The sequence below is a fragment of the Choloepus didactylus genome, chromosome 3 (genome assembly GCF_015220235.1).
Source record: "Choloepus didactylus isolate mChoDid1 chromosome 3, mChoDid1.pri, whole genome shotgun sequence".
Classification (NCBI taxonomy): domain Eukaryota; kingdom Metazoa; phylum Chordata; class Mammalia; order Pilosa; family Megalonychidae; genus Choloepus; species Choloepus didactylus.
The window spans coordinates 48942982-48965302 of NC_051309.1; the positions used below are offsets into that span (position 1 = coordinate 48942982).

Consider the following 22321-nt stretch of genomic DNA (forward strand, 5'->3'; position numbering starts at 1 on the left):
GTTGTTTTGGAGTTCCCCTGTTTATAGGAGTTTGGTTATCCCCTCTGTTTCCCAGGAGATAGACCTCCTTCTCCTGGGTATTTGATGCTTGCAGGACTTTGTCCCACTGTCCACCTCTGTAGATTTTTACACTTCTTTCATGGTCTCAAGCTGCTTTTGCCTAGAAGGCTGAGCTCTTTGTGTACAAGCTGGTCAGTCTCTTAAACTTTGGGTATCTGTGTGATACCTGAAACTCAGAGCTAGAACTTGGTATCTATGAATGTCAGTATTACCTCATATGGCAAATGTTCAAAAGGCTGAAAAAGAGTTCAGACTTCAGTTAGAGATATGAATGAAGCAGATCTTTTTAGGACTAAGGCAAATCAGGTCTAAAATGTAAAGGACAATACTGAATATGTTTTAAAACTTCAACTTCTGTGCAAGACCAAGGGAAGTGATGTTTATATGGTGCAGGATCTATACTTTCTGCAGCACACTAAGTAATTTAACTGGTACCATCAGTTTATTCAAACACCATAATTAAATGGAACTTTGAATAAGAAGTGACACCTGGTAGGTTTGTACAGGCTTGTGTGAAACCCTAATATATCCCAAAGTAATTTGGGCAGAGAATAAAAACATATTTGCAGGATCCTTCCTGAGGAACTGGGGGGAAATGTGAAAATGTTGGACTCCACCACCTGGGTTATTACTGACATTCTCACAAATATTGAGGACTAACAATTTGGTGGACTGAGCTCTTGATCTTGGGGCTTGTCCTTGTGAAGCTTGTTACTGCGAAGGAGAGGCTAAGCCTACTTATAAGTACACCTGAAACTCTTACCCAGAGTACCTCTTTTGTTGCTCGGATGTGGCCTCTCTCTCTCTCTCTCTAAGCCCACCCAGCAGATGAACTCACTGCCATTCCCCCTACATTGGACATGACTCCCAGGGGTGTAAATCTCCCTGGCTGTGGGACATGACTCCCAGGGATGAGCCTTGACCTGACATCATAGGATTGAGAAAATCTTGACCAAAAGGGGGAAGTGAAATGAAACAAAATGAAGTTTCAGTGGCTGAAAGATTTCAAATGGAGTTAAGAGGTCACTCTTATGTGCCATATAGATATACCTTTTTAATTTTTAGTGTATTGGAATAGCTAGAAGGAAATACCTGAAACTGTTGAACTGCAACCCAGTAGTCTTTATTCTTGAAGTTGATTGCATAGCTATGCAGCTTACATGTTTTGACTGTGTAATTGTGAAAACCTTGTGGCTCACAGCCCCTTTATCCAGTGTATGGACAGATAAGTAGAAAAATGGGGAGAAAAATTAAATGAAAAGTGGAGTGTGATGGAGTGAATGGAATGTTTTGGGTGTTCTTTTTTACTATTATTTTTATTCTCATTTTCATTCTTTTTGGAGTAAGGAAAATGCTCAAAAATTGATTGAGGTGATGAATGCACAACTATATGATGGTACTGTGAACAGTTGATAGCAGACTGTGGATGATGGTATGGTATGTGAATATAATGCAATACAACTGAATTAAAAAAATACATTTGCTCCATATTTTAACATAAAGCAGTCACAATAGAGTCAGCCATTTCTATTCCAAAACATTAAATAACAAAATCATGTCCTTAAGAACCATGTTCATTTATGGTAACAAATAAAAAACACAGACACTGCTGTTAATTACATATCTATCAATGATGATCTTGGAGAAAACTTAGGTTCCAATGAAAAATTAAAATTGTAAAGACTAAGTGTAATTAAATCCATTGATTATATATTTTGCTTTCTCTTCACAGATCATTTAAATAAAAAAAAAACAATTCAAATGCATGATTTGTTTGTTTATAAATTTAAGAATATTGCCTATTTATACCATTAAATATTTATATTGGACATAATTTATTGCTCACTAATTTTTAGTTGCAAACTTCTGACTTGTATTTCCCTTAAAGAAACATAAATTATTACACTTTTATCCATATTGAAATTTCATCTACCAACCAACCAATAAGCAACTAAGGAATGTAGTCACATTGCTGAGGGGGCAACCAATGTTTTATTCTAAAAATAGAGCAGGGGGTGGTGGATTTGCTTAATGAAACCAAATAGAGCACATATTGAATATCTTTATTTCCAACAAAACATTGACTTCATCTTGCATTTTTAATCAAATTTCTAACAACTTTTCTTCCAAGGCACAATGTATTTTGCCTTTTGACAATCTTCTACTTTCTTTTTTGTTGTTGTTGTTGTTTAAATATTATTGAGTAAAGTTAGGTAAATTATGTATTTAGAATTTCTGAAAAGGAAAAAGAACTTGACTTAAGAGGACTCTGGTTGGGCACATGCTAAAAAGGCAGGGTTGATTTAGTAAAGATTTAATAAAACAGAGTCTTAATGAGAATCAAAGATAGTATAAATAACAACTAAAAGTAGTTAGCTGCTATAGTAATGAGATACATTCACTCGTGCTGATTGAAAGGAACATATCTCAGAACTAATACAAGCAACAGAGAATGGATATCTTTGGGAATCTTTCTTTCTTGTCTCCAACTTTTTTGTGCTGAGTAAAAAGTGGAGAGATTTAAGATTGAGGAGAACATGAAGACATTACAAATGAAAGAATTCTTTTTGAACCTAGTTTATATTAACATTAGGTGCCTTGAAAAGTGTGTGGTACAAATAATAGGCCAAATACATAATCAAAATTTAAACCTTGAGCTGGATGGCAAATAGATTTCATTTGGAGTGCTCTTGTTAATTGATGTGGTCATGGATGCCTGGAATGGTTGTATAGCCAGTATTTTATGGGCTCAGCATAAAAGAACCAGTAGCTAAGGGTCAAGCCACCAGTTCAGATGGAGAAATTAGCAAGCATCAGTGTGGTCTACTTTTCTGAACATGAGCCTATAAGAATGAGCCTATAAGAATGAAAGGAATTTTCAGCAGACTCAGCAAAACTGAAAAAATGGTGCACTCAATATTCTAAAATTCCCTACCAACGTATTATCTATAACCAGTGCTCCTAGCCTGGAGCTGTTCATTATACACAAAATTTCAGCACACATACACAAACAAAAAAGAATTTCTGGTTTCATAATAAGAGAAAAAGCACAAAATTAACTTATTTGGACTACCCTTAGGAATTCAGCTACAAAAGCAATTGTTCCTATTCTGAGTGTACATTTTTGTTAACAGTTTTGAAAATTTTCTGTAGTTTATCTAATAAGAATACATTTGGTAAATGAATAAACCTTATATTATTAGTTAATTGATTGTGAAGTTGACTTGTATATTTGGGTAGGTTAAACCTGCTAATGAGAAAAAAGAAAGCAGTCCCAGTACAATTAAATGGGGAAAAAAGCAATTCCTGGAGGAATGTTGGATTCTGGGGGTCAGTGTTAGGGGTGGGCAAGGAGGAATGGGATGTTTTATATGTTTGTTTATTAGGATATTCTGTAGTAAGCATGTACATATTGAATTAGCATAAGAGAAAAATCTTTATTTGGAAAAAAATGCTATACTGATGGTTTTCAAACATTTCCACATTTTTTCCTTCAATAAAAATAGTGCAGAACTATGATATATAAAGCAGATAATTGCAAAACTGTCATGATTGAATCATGAGTGGAAGGCTGAATGCTTCATCTATACAATTCTTTTGCCCCCCCCTCACCCGACCTTCTGATGGCCTCTGAATAGGCTTGGCTTTGTGTATCCCTTATGGACTTCCCAGTGAAAATCATTGGAAACCAGTTTAGGCATGTTTTGACCAACCTTTGCTTCACACAAATGTCTAGATGGTTTTCAGTGACTGGAGATATTAAAATCTAGTAAAGACTTCATTTTTACTTTGAAACAAACAAAACAAAAATAAGTCACAGTGTGGAGAATATATATGTGGGAGTTGGGGAAAGCTGGGAGTGGGGATATTTATTTGAAGGCTAAAACACTATTACAGGGAAGAAATAGATGTGATATAAATTAAGATAGTGGCAGTGCTGAATAGGAGTAGACCCTTTAATGTATATCCTTATATATTCTCAATGTCTGTGCTATCTTATCTCAATATTTTACAAATGAAAAAAGTGGGACTCAGAAAGGCTAAGTGAGTTGCCCAAGATCTTCAGCTAAAAACTAACAAAATAGCAATTCCAGTCCAGATTTTCTGGTTCCATAGTTTGCACACATTTCACTGTGTAAAAATGTAAAATGTATGCACTAGACTCTGAGAATATCACTTTCAGGGGTTGTTCCAACTCAGCTTAGCTCTAAGAATGAAGAACACACCAGGCACAGAATTGGACATGGGTTTAATTTGGACTTACTGACAGGAGAGGATGATCTCATGGTTGCGGCAGCCATGGAAAGTGAAGTGTGAGAAAACAAAGAAAGGGGTGCCAAGGGGGTGGCTTATAAAGATTTAAGTCCTTAGGGTGTTACAAGGGAGTTACAGCAGGTTCTCCCAAGATTTGGGTATTCACAGTGATCAAGGAAGGGGAGTTTCAATGCTTTGTTTACAGTACTATTCTTCTCCCCCAACCCCGGGAGATCTGATGACTTTTATGGTCTGTCTTGATAATGTAAGAGGCTGCATGACTTGCTCTCAAAATGGAGGGTGGTGGGATCCTGGTGTCCTCACAAGGACAGATACATTAGTTTATATAAACTATTAGTTATAGTCTTCCACACTGGTATGCTAAGAAATTCTTAAGTTTCTAAATATTTGTAGAAATAGCAGGCACATCTACCTTATCAATCTTTTAGAAGATAGTAATTGGACAGGAGAGTCAGCAAGATAATAGATAACTTCAAAAAGGGACAGTCCTTAGAAGAGACCATAGTATGGTAAGAATAGTGATTTTATGGGCTTGCAACTATTGCTGTTCATCCTATGGGGAATACAAATAAAGATGAGAGCCTTTACAAAGGATATATACAGGCAAAGACAGGTCTAAATTGTAAGGTATTGCTGAAGCTTTTCATTGGGATTTCTCAGGAAGCATTTTTCCCACCAAACACAATTAAACTACTAACCCAGCATCACAAGTAAAGCACATGGAAATGACTCCAGGTCTCTCAATAGGGGGTAGACATCATTTCTGTAATCAAATGAAAATCTCATGCGCATTATGACAGTAACTGGAGCAGCTGCCTTTGAATTCTGCCAGAGACAGATGCTCTTGGAACAGCCCCTTCTACTGCTGGTGCTTGAATCCCAGTAGGGCACTACTGTCATGGCATTCTGCTTTTATTGTATTGCTTTCCTCATAGCCACATTTTACTCAGACCATTGAAACTTTCAGGAAATTAAATGCCATGTGCTCATATTAGACTTTCACCAGCAGCTCCATTCTATGTAATGCTTCACTGAAAATATTCCCTCCTTAGCCATCAATATCTCAGTTCCTTTTAATTTAGAACCAAAATTTTTAAGAACAAGGGCCTCAGTTTTACACTCTCAAGAGAAGATTATTTGCATGCACAATCACAGGCTGTAAGAACTGTTTCCATCAAGTAACACTAAAAAATATATCATACCTCCTAGGTAGTAAACTGTTTTTCTCAAGGACTAGTGCTGCATCCCATAATTTCCCATGCACACCCATTGTCACTGCTTCAAATTAAGACTAATCATTTCCTAATAATTAGGAGAAAAATCCTACATCTTATTATTTTAATCAGGGCCTCAGAAAGATTTAAAGGGAGGATAAATTTTCACCGAATTTTCTAAATTCCATTTGTAAATTGCATTCTTAGGATTTTATTGTTGATATTTCAATGTATCCTCAATTTGAAGAAGTTACCTGATTCTAAAATTTAAGGGATTCTAAGCCCATGGTTCAGGGAATTTAGAAAAATTTTCAGTTTCTGGTTTATGAGAGGAACATAGCAATTCATAATAATAGAATAATAAAATAAATGAAAATGTTGACTTATTTGACCCTTAAGTTTATTCAGAATATCATATGGGTTGCCCTGGAATTAGTACCCTTAAGGATGAGGAATGCAGCACACTGGTTAAGGTAATTGGTTTTGTAGCCAGACTTCCCAGCTCAAATTATGCGTCTATTATACAATAAATAGGTGACTATGAGCAAGTCATTTCAACTCTCTGCATCACACTTTCTTCATTTGTAAATAGTGGATAAAATTTGTATGCATGTCATAGGGCTTTTGTGGGGATTAAATGAGTTAATCATTTAAAATACTTAGAACAGTGTCTGGCATATAGTAAATGCCCAATAAATGTTTATTTTTTGAAGTTAATTTCAACCTATATTAATATACATCTTTTTAATGTAAGTATATTAGGAAATGCTTGGCTTGTGTTACCTTTTGTGTTACCTTTAAAATTATCTTTGGGTTCTTAAGTCTTGAGATTTACTGGGACACATAATAAAAGATACAGTACAAACCATGCCTAAGGGGCACTGAATTGGGAGCGGATGAAATGGGTTCTATTCCCATCTCTACCACTCATAAGCTTTGGTCTTTTAGGCTTGCAACCTCATTTGTAGAGCTGAAGAAAAGGGTGCTAGTAAGTAGATGATTTATATCTCTTATAAATCTAAAAGACATGAATTTTACTCTTGATGTCATATTTAATAGAAGTGTCACTTTCTTCTGAAATAAAAAGGTATTAAAGATGTTTATGACATATACATGAAAGTATATTATTCTATATTGGTTTTCTGGTAACATTTGTATAATTACCTCTTATTTTTTACCTATACTGTAAATTGTTTAAATATTTAACCATAGCAAACTGATAAACTTGAAAATCATTAAATACTTGATCACTGATGATAATCATGTAAACTCATTACCATAAACCAAAGCTGTAAATTTGGAAGACACATTTGGGCCATAGAAATCACAATAGGATTTATGGAAAATAGTAGATGCCTAAAATCACAATAGGAATTTATGGCCAATAGAACATACCTAAAACTTAAATATGAAAACTTAGATGTATATAAAATTGCACAGAAAGAAAATAATGGCACTCCGTACACTTGCTAAGGTTATCCTCTAATAATTTATCTTGAGAAGCACGTCTAGAGTATAGGTTACCTGGGGACAGGATGGAGAGTGGGAATGGGAAGTTAAAACTTAAAATGTATAGAGTTCCTATTTGGAAAAATGGAAATGTTTTGGGAATGTATGGTGGTGATAGGAGCACAACACTGTGAATGTAATTAACAGTACTGAAATATGTATCTGAATGTGATTAAAAGGGGAAAATGTTACATTGTATTTATGACAAAATAAAATGTGAAAAAAATCTGTGGAACTATACTACACAAATATTGAACCATAGGTTAAACCATGGACTATAATTAATAGAACAATTATAAAAATGTGCATCATCAATTGTAACAAATGTTCCACACCAATGAAAGGTGTTGGTGGTGGGATGATACATGGTAATCCTGTATTTTATGCATGTTTTTTCTGTAACTCACAACTTATCTAATAAAGAAAAAAAAAATCTGATCCTATTCTCTCTTTCTTTCTCTCTATCTCTATCTCTTATTAGTGTGTGTGTTATGTATAATAAATAAACATAAAAATTCAAAAATAGACAACAGAAAGAAAATGTCTAATAACAGAGGCATTTATTATGCTTATCCTAAATGCAATAAAATTTCATCCCTAATCAATTTTTGCCTAATGGTATTGCTGAATGTTTTTTTTTAAACTTTTGCTAGACTACTCTTGATTTCAGTTTAATTTCAGTTTTTAAACATATACTGACTCAGACTTTAAATTTCACACAGACACTAAAATGTTACATTTCAGAATTGTCACCTTATAGGAGGTAATATTAGGTCCCTCCTCATCTCAAGCCTAAAGCACATATGTTCAATAAAATGTAAAAGGGAAAAGACGATAACAATATAAAACTGAAGGCTGGTTCTTTGGAATCCTTAATATGATTTATAAGTCTTGAAAAACATTAATAATGAAAAAAGAAAAAATATGAATGAACAAAATTCAAGATAAAAGATGCAAAATAGCTCCAGACACATCAGAGATTTATGAAATGATAAAAGAATATTATCAGAAATTTCACACTTGCAAGTTGGAAAATATGTATGAAGAGAATAAATTTATGTATAAATTACAAAAACTACATGAAAACAAGTGGAAATATTGAGAAAGCTATTATGTTTTTAGCAATTGAAAAATTAATTAAAATTTCATGCCCTGAAATTCTTTAGTCCTAGATGATTCCTTTTTTTCCCTAGTGAATTCCATCAAACAACCAAGGACTGAACAACCCGTCTAATATACATTGCAATGTTTAGGAGCCTCGTGTAGCAGTCATTTCAGAACTCGTAAGAGAAGCACAAGAACTGAAAATGCTTATGTTTACTTAACTTTTCACCTCACATTATATACAAGAATAACTACAAGGTGTTCAGGGATAAAAATGAATTAATGTACACACTTGAAAACACATTGATGAATTCTGCATTAATTTTGCTGTTAAAAAATGGCTTTCTAACTGTGACTCAAAATCCAGAGGAGAAATTTGACATCAAAAAATAATACTTTGGGGATGGATTGTGGGAAGATAGAGAAGTAGGGAGATCCAGGCTTTAATATCTATTAAATAGGCAGGAACTGTTTGCACAACTATTTTGAAACACTGGAGGCAAGAAGAACACTGCATGGCAGCCAGAGAAGAGCAGGAGGAATAAGTTGACAAATGACAATCAAGAATAAATTGTTCTCTATACATATTGGCTACTGGTGCCTACCCACTATTCTTGTGTCTGTCTCTCTTGGCATCCAGCCCCTGGCTAGCTCACTGGTGACAGAAAGGGACATAAAAGTCCTCATCCCCAGGACCAGTGGATGACACAGCCAATTACTGATCATGGCTTATGATTAGTGATTTCAGAGCTATGGGGACCAGCTCTGAGAATGGCCATTGTTTCAACCTGCCCAGAAAAAGTCCTGGCAGCTGCTGCTTTTCCTCAGTGCTATGTGTGTGTGGCTGGGGGAGTTAGCTGAAGGGCTGCATCTGCTGGGCAGGAAAAGAAAGCTCAGAGTTGGGGACCTGTGGAAGAGGTTCTTGGTACCCTTCCTGGTACCCTCCCAAGGTCAAGTTGAAGCCAATCTGAACCCCCTTCTGGGGCCCCTGGATCTGTTTCAGATGGAAAACACTGCCTTGAGAAGTTCTCTTCTAGGTAACCCTCCTCCCAGAATTTGCCCTCAGGCAAAAGCAGATTGGGACAAGGAAAAGAGTGAAAGAAACTATAGAGGAAGAGAAACTGGGGCAAAGGTTTCCCAGCTGCAAATACCCAGGAGAGGAAGATCTGTTTCCTGGGAAACATAGGGGACAACCAAACTCCTAAACAGAGGAACTCCAAAACAAATAACAAGCAAAAGCTCAGGACAAGACAGAGGCCTCCAAAGAAAGGAAAAACCCTGCACACTGTATTTGCCTTGGGCAGGCCTTCCTGATAGGAGGGCTGAAGGTCAAGAAAATCTCTGTCTAATTACCAGCTGGTCACAATACCAAAAAACAGACATCCCAGGGAGCAAATCCCATAGTTAATATTTAAAAATATTAAAATGTACAGTGTGCAATAAGAGTACATAATGAACAAAGGAACAGGAAGTGATGATTCATCCAAAAGAAAAGTAAAGTAAAATCCAGAAAACACAAATAAAGACCAAAATATGGACAGACCAAACAAAGCCTTTAGAAATTATCTTAAAAATGCTCTAGGAATTGAAGTATAATACAGAGAAAGAACCAAAGGATATCAGAAAAACAATGAATTAGTAAAATAAATTTTGAGAAATAAATAATTTTAAAAAGGAACCAAACTGAACTACTGGAGTTGAAGACAACAATAGGTAAAATTAAAAATTCCCAGTAGGGTTTCAAGAGCAGATTGGAGGTGGCAGAACACTCAGTGAACTCAAAGACACAACACTTGAAATGTTTCAGGCTGAAGAACAGATAGAGACAGGAATTATAAAAAGTGAAAATAGCCTAAGACACCTCTGGGACACCATCAAGTGCATCAATATAGGCATTATCAGACCCACACAAGGAGAAGAAAGAAAGAAAGAAAGGGGCAGAAGGAATATTCAAAGAAAAAATGAGTGAGAACTTCCCAAACATACTAAAAGATATGAATATGCAATCCAAGAAACCCAGAGAACACCAAACAAGAGAAACATGAAGAAAAATACTCCCTCTCATCTACTGATCATACTGTTAAAAGCATTTGACAAGGAGAGAGTTTTGAATGCTGCAAGAGAAAAGCAACATGTTATGTAGAACAGAGTCCTAATTAGATTGAGCGTCAATTTCTCATCAGAAACCATGGAAGCAAGAATACAGTAACTGAAAGAAGACAACCACTGACCAAGAATTTTATATCCTGTGAGACTTTCTTTCAAAAATTAGTGAGATTAAGACATTTCCAACTAAACAAAAGCTGAGGAAGTTCATTGCCACTTGACTCAGCCTACAAGCAATGCTAAAGGGAGTTCTTCAGACAGAAAGGAAAGGACATTAAACAGTGCTTCAAAGTGGCATAAAGAAATAAAGACCTGTGGCGAAGGTAACCATTTGAGTAATTATAAATGTCAATATTATTGCAGTGTATGTTTTGGCAAGTAACTCCAGTTCTTACTTCCTACAAGTGTTTAAATGTGATTGCATGAAAATTAATGATAAATCTTTGGTTTTTGGAAATACAATGCACAAGGTAAAAGTGGTAACAAGTACCAAAATAAGATGGGGAACAGAAGGTTATAGGATAGGAAAAGTTTATGTGTATGCTACAGAAGCTAAGTTAATATCAAACCAAATATGGCTGTAACTTATTCAGGATGTTAAATTTTAGCCCCATGGTAACCACAAGGAAAATAGATGAAAAACATATCCAGATAGAAATGACAACTCACTCAATATGGTACAACACAAAAAAGCAAAAAAAAAAAAAAAAAAAAAAGTAAAAGTAGGCATAAACAGAAGTGAGGCACAAAAAAGGTGTAAGATTTACAAAGTCTAAGTAGCAAAATGGCAGACAAAAGTCCTGAATTATCAGCTGTGACTTTAAAAGAAAATGGATTAAACTCTCCAGCCAAAAGGCAGATAGAGGCAGAATGGATAAAAAAGCATGACACAGCTATATGTTGTCTGCAAGGGATTCAACTTAAATTCAAACATACAAGTAGGTTGAAAGTGAAGGGATGGAAAAAGATATACTATACAAATAGTAGCCAAAAAGAGAGCTGGGGTAGCCACACTGATAACTGATAAAATAGACCTTAAGTCAAACACTGTTACAAAGATGGTCATCATATACTGATAAAGGGAAAATTCAACAAGAAGAAGTAACAATTCTAAATATATATGCACCTAAAAGCAGAGTCTCAAATATATGAAGCAAATACTGAAAGTTCTGAAGGAAGAAATTAATAGTTCTATATTAATAGTAGTAGACTTTAATACACTGCATTTAATAATGGATAGAACATCTAGTCAGAAGATGAATAAGGAAGAAGAGGACTTGAATGGTGCTCTAAAACAACTAGAGCTAAAGGACATATATAGAACACTTCAGTCAACAGAAACAGAATAAAGATTCTTCTTGGATACATATGGATCATTCTCCAGGATAGAACACATGTTAGGATACAAAACAAGTCTCAATAACTTAAAAAATATTGAAATCATACAATGCATATTCTCTGGCCACAATGGAATGAAGCTAAAAATCAATAAAAGAGGGAAAAATGGAAAATTCACAACTGTATGGAAACTGACCATCATACTCCTAAACAACTGATGGGTTAAAGAAGAAATCACAAGTAAAATTAGGAAATAGCTTGAGGCAAATGAAAATAAAAATACAACTTACCAAAACTTATGAGATACAAGAAAAACAGTGCTGAGAGAGAAATTTATAGCTCTAAATGCTTAGGTTAAAAACAACAAAAGGCATAAAATTAGAGACCTAACATCAAAACTGGAAGAACTAATAAAGGAAGAGCAAACTAAACCAAACATGACCAGGCAGCAGGAAATAACAAAGATTAGAATAGAGATAAATGAAGTAGAAAACAAAAATAAAACAATAGAGAGAAACAACAATCAAAAGTTGGTTCTTTGAAAAGATCAACAAAACTGACAATTTTTTTGCTGGATTGACAAAGAAAATAATAGAAAGTATACAAATAATGAAAATCACAAATGAAAAGGGAAATATTACTACTGATTCCACTGAAATAAAATGTACTATAAGTGAATACTGTGAATAGCTGTACACCAGTAAATTAGAAAACCTAGATGAAATGGACAAATTCTTAGAAAAACACAAACTACCTACCTTGACTCTAGAAGAAATAGGAGATCACAACAAACCAATTACTAGTAAAGAGATCGAATCAGTAATCGAAAACCTCCCAACAAAGAAAAACCCAGAACCATATGGCTTCACAGGGGAATTCTAAGAAACATTCCAATAAGACTTAACTCCAATCATGTTCCAACCTTTCCAAAAATTGAAGACAAGGGAATACTCCCTAATCATTCTATGAGACCAACAAAGCCCTCATAACAAAGCCAGATATAGATACCTCAAGAAAATAAATTTACAGACCAGTATCTCTTATGAATATAGAGGCAAAAATTCTCAAAAAAATACTAAAAAACTGAACAACACATTAAAAGAATTATACACCAAGACCAAGTGGGATTCATTCTTATTATGGAAGGTTGGGTCAACATAAGAAAATCAATTAATGTGATATACCATGTAAACAAAATGAAGGAAAAAAAACACGTAATCATCTCAATTGATGCAGAGAAGGTATTTGACAAACTATAACACCATTTCTTGATATGAACACTTAGAACACTAAGAATAGAACATAATAACAGGCACATATGAAATGGGCATCATCTTACTTAATGGTGAAAGAATGAAAGCTTTCCCTCTGAGATTAGGAAAAAGACAAGAATGCCCACTATCACAACTGTTACTCAACATTTTACTGGAAGTTCTTGTCAGGGAAATTAGGCAAGAAAAAGAAATAAATGTAATTTCAATTGGAGAGGAAGAAGTAAATGTCTCCTTTCTTGCAGATGACCTGAATCTATATGCATAAAATCCTGAAAAATTCACAACAAATCTCCTAAAGCTGATAAATGAATTCAGCAAAGTGTTGTGATCAACACCCCAGAATCAGTAGTGTTTTTGTATACAAGCAATGGATTTGGAAGAAGAAATCAAGAGAAAATTTCCATTCACAATAGCAAAAGAATCAAATATCTAGGAATAAATCTAACCAAGGATGTAAAGGATTTGTACACAGAAAACTACAAAACATTGCTAAATTAAAGAGAACTTCCCCAACCTTCTACACAATATAAATACACAAAGCATAAATGCCCAGCGAACTCCAAATAGAATAAATCCAAATAAACCCACTCTAAGACATATTCTGATCAGACTGTCAAATACTGAAGAGAAGGAGCAAGTTCTGAAAGCAGCAAGAGAAAAGCAATTCACCACATACAAAGGAAACAACATAAGACTAAGTTGTGACTACTCAGCGGCCACCATGGAGGCGAGAAGGCAGTGGCATGACATATTTAAAACTCTGAGAGAGAAAAATTTCCAACCAAGAACACTTTATCCAGCAAAACTCTCCTTCAAATTTGAGGGAGAGCTTAAATTTTTCACAGACAAACAAATGCTGAGAGACTTTGCCAATGAAAAACCTGCCCTACTTCAGATTCTGAGGGGAGCCCTGCTGGAGGAGAGACAGGGAAAGGAGAAAGAGATATAGAGAATTTTAACAGACATATATAGTACCTTACATCCCAAATCACCAGGACACTCACTTTTCTCTAGTGATCACAGATCTTTCTCAAGAAGGGACCATAAGCTGGGACATAAAACAAGCCTCAAGAAATTAAAAAAAAAAACATTGAATATACTCAAAGCACATTCTCCAACCACAATGGAATACAAATAGAAGTCAATAATTTTTTAACTGTAATTCCACTAGTCACTTCCTACATGATATAAAATACACAAACTCTAAGGAGAAATCAGTGGTTTTGAACTCAATGTAAAATATGTAATTTTAGACAACTATATAAAGGTGGGGGAATGAAGGAGTATAGGAACATAGTTTATGTGTCCTATTGAAGTGAAGGTGGTATCAAAGAAAAACAAGACTGATATGGATTTAAGAGGATAATTTTAAGCCCCACAGTAAACACAAAGAAATTATCAGAGAATATAACCATAGAAATGAAAAGTAGAGTTTGGGTTAAGAGAAATGGGGGAAGGGGCAATGGGGAGTTAAGAAATGAGTGTAGGGTTGCTGTTTGAGGTGAAGGGAAATTTCTAGTAATGGATGGTGAGAAAGAACATTACAACATTCTAAACGTGATTAATCCCACTAATGAAAGGCTAGGGAGGGAGTGGAATGGGAAGATTTAGTCTGTATATACGTTTTCACAACTGAAAAAAAAAAAGTCAGTCTAACTAGATGACAATTGAATACTAAGGATGAACTTGGATGAGACAGGAGGATGGAGGACAGGTGGCTCAAAGGGACACGGTTGAGACGTAAGGAAAAGGAAATATAGAATGTAAGCTTTTTATCATTGTTGAATCTGTTGTACTTCTTAGCTGCGCTTAATGGGATTGCATGAAAGAATGTTCTTGTTCATGGGAAGTGTATACGTGAATTATAATGAATGCTCAAGGATGTGTGCAGCTAGCTCTCAAATGTTCAGACGACAGAGCAATAGATGTTGGATGATAGGGTGGGAGGGAGGGAAAGAAACAGCAATGTGACAGCAAGTTAAAGTTGGTGGATTGAGCTACCGGGGGAGGGGGGGTCAGGGTATGATGGAATTCTGTGTATGGGGCTAGTATTGTTTTTGCAACTGTTCATATAACTTTGAATTTATTTCCAAAAAAAAATGCAGTAAACAACAGTCCTATAAAAACATAAATGTAAATTTATTTAGGCATAGCTTATGAAATTTACCACCTAAATCTACCTGAAAATAAGAAACTCATAAAAGACAAGTATCTAATTTATATTACTATATGTATAGGTCATTAGTCTAGTCTTTTAGACAGAAGCAATTATCTTTTAACCACTCTAGCCTTTTATATATTTACTATTCACATTTCAACCCAATTTCCCTTGAGTGTAATTGGTTATGCTTGTTATTATATTCAAAAAGTATTCATAAAAGGGCTTACCCTCCCTCCTAAACCAGTAACTCCAGGATGTCTGAATGTGGGAATGTTTTGTATTTTTAATAAATGCCACAGAGTATTCTAATGCTTAACCAGATTGGGAAACAATGAATTGTACAGTAGAATGAAACACTGCTGCAGAAAAACTTTATTCTGGTGAGGGTTGCAAGAATTATCTCCAAGGACAGCTGTCAAACAAAAATGAGAAGAAATTTCTTTGTAAGTCATGGCCAAATCAAGCATATATGTAGTGGTACTGAATTCTATTTAATTATCTGAAAGTCTCACTTTTCTTCCTTGAAAATAAAATATGTCAGGGATTTAAAAAAAAAAAAAAAGGAATGAAGTTCTGACACATGTGAAAAAATGGACGGCCCTTGAAGACATCATGTTGAGTGAGATAAGCAAGGCACAGAAGAACACCTGTGGTATGATCTCATGGATTTGAAATAATTGAAACAAGCAAACTTACAGAGTCAGAATCTGGGCTATAGCTTACCATGGAATGGGGTTGTGGTCAAGAATGGGAAGTTAAGGTTTGCAATGTACAGCATTCCTATTTGGAATGATGGAAATGTTTTAGTAATGGATGGTGATGTTGGTAGCACAGCATTGTGAATGTAATTAACAGCACTGAAATATGTATCTGAATGTGACTAAAAGGGGAAAATGTTACATATGATGACAAAATAAAAAATAAAAAAAAATTTCATGAGAATACACTACACAAACAGTGAACCCTAAGTTAAACCATGGATGTTAATTAATAGTACAATTATAAAAATATGCTATTAACAATTGCAACAAATGTTTCACACCAATGCAAGTTAATAGTAGGGTGGAATATGTGAATCCTGTATTTTATGCATGATTGTTCTGTCAACCCACAAGTTCTCTAATAAAGGAAAAAAGTACAATATTTTTGGCATAACACAAAACATTATGAACAATGTGAAAAAACAAACTGACAAAAAATCTTCATAACGTATACTACAGAAAGAAGTCTACTGTCCATAATATACAAAACATTTTTAAAGGTTGAGGGACAAAGGCCCCCCAAAACTGATATAAAAATGGAAAAAGACTCAAGCAGATATTTTACAAAGATATAAAAATTATCCTTGAACACATGAAAAAAATGCTCAAACACTCAAATGTAAGCCTGTATATCTGGGAAAAACCTCCGAACATAAGCACCAAAGGCTGCATGAGAAAGCATGCTGTTTCCATTTGTCAGCCTAATGTCTCAAATGTTTATAACGGGGTGTATGAAATATAAAGTGTTGTAAGTGGTCATTTGAACTGAGTGGGGATTTTAAAATATGCTGCAATCTGGAGAGGTTTTATCTTATAAACACTTTCAGGAAAACTTACACCTGGCAGCTGGATTTGACTAATTCCCTGATACCTACTTGCACAAATAATATTCATGGTTTGGTTAAAATTGGAAAGCGTGACAACACATTTTGTATGAAAGGCTATGAGGGAGGCAGTGACTCTCATACATCATATAAATTAAAATTCATATCTGTTATAGCAGTTTGGGTGCACCAAAAACACATGCTGTGGTTTAGTTTGGCATGCAGGGACCAAAACTTGTGGAAGCAATGTCAGAATCAGAATTGGGCTGAGGGAGATGTGTAATTGAGATGCAAGCCCAACAAAACCTCAGACAATCCACAAGAAGTTTTGAGCATATATAATCCCTAAGAATTTTCTTTTAGGAGCTGAAATATCCAGGTCTTTAAACCCCTTCCTCAACTGTTTATTCAATATTGGCTTTCCCTGAAAGGGCTTACTTCATGTGAATCAGATCCCAAAGAAGTCAACAGCCAGGCCGTAATTCTTCCTTGGTTGGGAATCTGAGAGAAGCATCTCATTTCTATCATACTACTTAGAGCAGGAAGAAGGAATTAGGTAATCAGGGAAAAAGAAGGAAAATACACAAGATGAAACTAATAATGTCAATGTGCCATGGACTGAGTGTTATTAAGTTAACAGTCCACACCTGGGATCATTCAGGTGACCTAAGATCAAGTCCTAGGTCAGCCTTCGGAGCCTCCATGGTCTCAACTGATTTATAAAGGAGAAATAACAATATTTTTCTCACAAAGAATTTTTGAGGCTGTGGCAACCCATGGCCTGAGCAAAATAGGCCTGCAGATCTTTGGTGCACAGCAGTCTGCATGACCTAGGCAGCTAAATGTTTAACCTATTGTCTTTCTAAGCCAGTAAAGAGAAAAAGAGTAAATTGACCTTAAAATGTAACTTTATAGAAAGCAGGCAGGAAGTGAGAGGCTCTTAGTCTCACAAAAAGAGCAAAATGTGGTTGTTCAAGTGTTATTCTAGTCCTTCCTGCACCAACCCCCAGGTCAGAATGACCTGTTCCTGCATCTATGCTTCCCCCACCCTTAGGAAGGCTTTTGTCTTAAACCCTTATAAAAGGCTTTCTGTCTTCTTTGCATCACTCGTTCACTTCCCTGCGAATGTGATTCCCGCCTGGCCTGAGAGAGCCTTCATGATCTCCATGACATCTCACCCTGTAAGTAAGCCCTGAATAAAAGTTCATGTATCAGAAAATGCTCGTTATCTTCTTTAGCCTCTGGACTGACATAGCCCTCATGGGCTGTGACAGAGGCACATGGTTGTCCTATTCCCTTTGAGGTTTGAAACTTTGTTTTAAGCATTTATTTATAAGTCATTGGATATATATGTTGCTATTGTTAAATTTAGCAACCACGTTAGAAGTTTGATAATTCTAGTAAGAACTAAACAATACCATGGCAAAAAAAAAAAAAAAAAAAAAAAAAAAAGAGAGAGAGAAGGAGAGAGAGAGAGGTTGAATGATACTTAAACATGGGTTTATAAATCCTAGGTCTGAGTATTCAATTCCTATTGTACAAGATGGATTTCATAGTCTTCACAGTATGATAACAAAATGGATTTTTTAATTGGACTGATTTTTCCTTTCTGATGGGTGACACTTGATTCAACAGTTTAGGCATCCTAATGTGGTCAGCACTAAACAATATTCCAATTTCTACCTCACTCACTGTGTTTGTTGCTAGGAAGTAGTAGTATTTGCTGTAAAGATAATACTTCTTGTCTTTATGTTACATTTCAATATAGGAGGTATTTTATTTATGGCTTATAGTTATTCACAATTGAGGTTTAATTATTTTGCAAAGTCAGCATTCCAGAATGTTGAAAGATAAGGTCCTTTTGTGATTCTAGCAACTTAGCATTTTTCTAGTGAAATGCACATACTGATATGGTTATATGACAAAAATATATTCAAGCACTATTATGATATAACAATGCATGATTAATTGAAAGTATTGAATTATTTGAAGGCAAAAGGATATTAGGAACAACTGAAAGGGGATTGCAGAAGAGAACTAACAATGAACTTCACGGAAGATTCACCATCTTGGAAAGAAATCACTATTTAGAGTAAGTAGTAATACAGTACAACTTTCACAGTATGGAAATAAATATGCTACACAGTTTGAAAATTAATGAGGCTAAGAAGCAATGCTAAATAAGTCAGGTAGATTGTAATGAACACCGTATTCACAGCCGATAGGGAATAGTGACACAGAAAATGACTCAGACACCAGGTAATGGAAATAACAATCACACTTAATAGCAGACAGTAGTGTAGGTGTGAGTGTCTACCTATCTGAAGAGAGAAGAGCAGTGTTATTCAAAATTGACTTTTTTTTAATCGTAAAAATATATTAGAAGAAGGAAAGGAGAAAAGGTGGAATTTATACTAGATATATTGCAATGAAAAATGTAATATTCAGGTAAAAAGAATTCAAATGTGATTTATTGGAAAATCTATAAAACTATATATTTGAAATTTATTCCCAATGTCTTCATTTTAATGATGCTATTATTGTGATGATATTTAAATATAAATGCAACACATTAGTGGTGGTATAATAGAAAAACCTAACTGGGACTATAACTAAAATATGGTTAGATAATTGGGTAAAAAGACATGACAGATTAAAAGAGGCATAAATATACATGTACCACACAAATTACAATTTAATAAGTTTTTTTTAAAAAATAACAAAAGAGTAGGGGGGATAATGGATGTAATTTTTTTCCCATAATCTCTTGGGCAATAAGCATGCAGAAGGAAAAATTCTTGGACTAAGGATCAACAGATCTGGGTTCAAATATAGGTTTTTGTATATACTATCTTTATGTTCTCGCAGAAAGTCAATTTTGAGTTTCTGGTTTGTTTGTTTGTTTTCTTTTAGCATAATAGAAATATTTTATGCACTCCCATTAACATTGGGTGTCTCATGAGGTTGCCATCTAGCCATTAGCTAGAAGTGTGGTCAGCTGAAGAATCCGCTGGGATTTTAGAATCCCTGTCCAAGATGACTCGTTCTCAAGGCTGTTGGCAAGAGGCTGAAGTTCTTTGTCATAAAGTCCTTTCCATAGGGTTGTTCACAAAATGGCACCCCAAAGAGTCATCCAGGAAACAAAAAGAGAATCATCATTAAGGAAGCCACAGTGTCTTCTGTAATCTAGCCTCAGAAGTGATCAACTTATTCTTTTTAATAATCTCAGAAATGTCAATTCTGCTGTATTCCATCAATTTCACAGACCAACTCTGATATGGTATGGGAGGGAACTAAACAATGGTGTGACTACGAGGAGGCAGTGTACATTGGGCAGTCATCTTGGAGATTGGCTACCTTAGTAAATGTTTCAATGTAATAAAAAAATTCTGATATCAAAATGTTGATTGAATGTGAAGTTGAGTCCTAAGGCAGTTTTCATTTGGTCAAATTATTTGCTTATTTAATAGTATTAAAAACAATGAAAGTGAAGATTTTGTTCTTAACCTTCCTACTGCCCTATTTATGGTAATCATTTTAAGCAATGAAACTTGGCGCCTACTCTAATTCTTACTACCTGTGTTATATTTAGCTGATCACCTCACTCATTCTGCCTCACTTTCTCACTGTAAAATGGGCATGGCAGTTGTATCTTCTTCATCAGGTCTTTATTCTAAAATGGGATTAGTCATATAAAGTATTTAGAAATTTCCTGGTAGAACCTAGTATTCCTTATGTATTTGCCTTTATTATTGAAGGAAATTATTAGGATAATAATACAAAATCTCATTTTTATTTTATTTATCAAGTTTTATTTAATTTCAAAACTTATTCCTAGAATTTGAGTTTTCTCTTATAGTGACATTCACCAATTCTACCTTATGGATTGTGTGTCTGTGCTAAAATGATAATATGTGTTCTGGAAAAATAAATTCTCTGAAGAACAATATTTGGAAAATGTACATCTTACATATTGCTCCCTAAAGCTCAATTCCAAATGAAGTAAAATATTTAGCAGATATTGGGTAATTCAAACCATAATTACTTCATAAAATGGTGTTGTATTTCTTTAATACCTATGCCAATAATATGTGTCCATTTGTTGAGACTTCACTCTACTTGCAAAATCTCAGTAAAGAGATTATTTGTAAAGAGATTCAGTATTCAAGAATTTCAAAACCACATATCATATCATTTGCTCTGGTTTTAAGCTAAATAAGGATTATTAATAAAATATTTATTTGCAAATAAATCCTTGTTGCCTTCCTTTTTACATATCGAGCCATTAATCTGAGCTGGAGTCATCTATTGTATTTACCCCAAGTTTAATTTTATTATCTCCAATCCAAATAAGTATACATTAGGTTTGGAAGGGTTCATCTCCAATTGTAATAATTCTCTCCACAAATTAATTTAGGAATTTAGTAAAAGGAAAATTCTGGAATTTCTAGGAAAAAACATGGTTTTGACTGTTCATTTTAATAGAAACAAATCGTAAAATCTCCACTATGTCATTCAGAATGTCCTGGTTAGTACACTTGGTTGAACCATTTTTTTAGAAAAATACGATAACCTTGTTATTCTGAATAAGTAAAATGCATCTTAAATAAGCACAGAGATATCCAGAGATAATCAGCAAGGTTTATATATTTTTTATTTATTTTTGTAAGAAATCCTGTTCCTAAGACTAGACATATGGAAGTCCTTTCAAATGAAGCTCCCAATAACCAAATGCTGAAAGATATACTTCATTAATTATAGGGTTCACTGCCCATGTATGAGCTAACTAATGAGTTTTAAAAGTATGGTGAATAATTTTATATGTCAATTTGGCTAGGTTATGCTGTCCAGTTGTTTGGTCAGACACTGACCTAGTTTTGCTGTTGAGATATTTCACAGATGGGATTAGCATTTACAATCAATTGACATTAAGTAAAGGAGATTACCCTTAATAATGTGGGTGGGCCTTATTCCATCAGTTTGAAGTCTTGAGGGAGAACTGAGGGTTGCAAGGATCAGAAGGAATTCTGCTTTAAGACTCCAACATCTTCTCCTGAGTTTCCAGCCTAAGGAATTTGGATTCTAGCTTTGACATCACTCTTAATGGACTTTCCAGCTTCTGGCCTACCCTACAGAATTTAGACCCTCAAGCCCCCTAAATCAAGTGAGCTAATTCCTTATGATAAATATCTTAACACATATTTGTATTTGTGTCTATAATTTATATCTATAATCTATATCTATATCTATATCTATCTCTATATCACTATAATCTGTTGGTTCTACTTCTCTGGAGAATCCTGGCCTCTTTGGAGCATACTGCTCTTTTTCCACTTTCCTTTGGCACCTTACCTCTGAAGAGAAGCCTCAGACCACCTGATATTCTGATCTCAGCCTCAGAGTAAATAGCACCATTCATTACCTCTTCATTCAGATATAATTCTTTTACCAGATTATATTCTTATTATCTGCAACATCTCCTAATTTATTCTGATATTTGGTTCTCAAAGTTCCCTTTGTTCTTTATCAGATAACTTTATTTTTATCTCATTGTTATTGCTAAGAAATAAGATAATAATTAAGAAAGACCAAGGAGTTATTTGCCAAGTCTATTTCCCTCCTAAAAAGGATAAATTATACAGTCCAATACATCTCTCCATGCAAGATTATAATAAATAATCTTGATAAAAGTAAC

At 34.6% G+C, this 22321-nt stretch overlaps 1 long non-coding RNA gene across 1 annotated transcript in view; it reads left to right on the forward strand.

Annotated features, from left to right (window-relative positions):
- Positions 1–17752: 17752 nt before the first annotated feature.
- LOC119529020 overlaps positions 17753–22321 on the forward strand; it is an 87850-nt gene continuing 83281 nt past the window's right edge. Inside the window, exons 1-2 of the long non-coding RNA XR_005215808.1 lie at positions 17753–17807; positions 18619–18718. This is a non-coding gene — a long non-coding RNA (uncharacterized LOC119529020). The remainder of the gene's footprint in view (positions 17808–18618; positions 18719–22321) is intronic.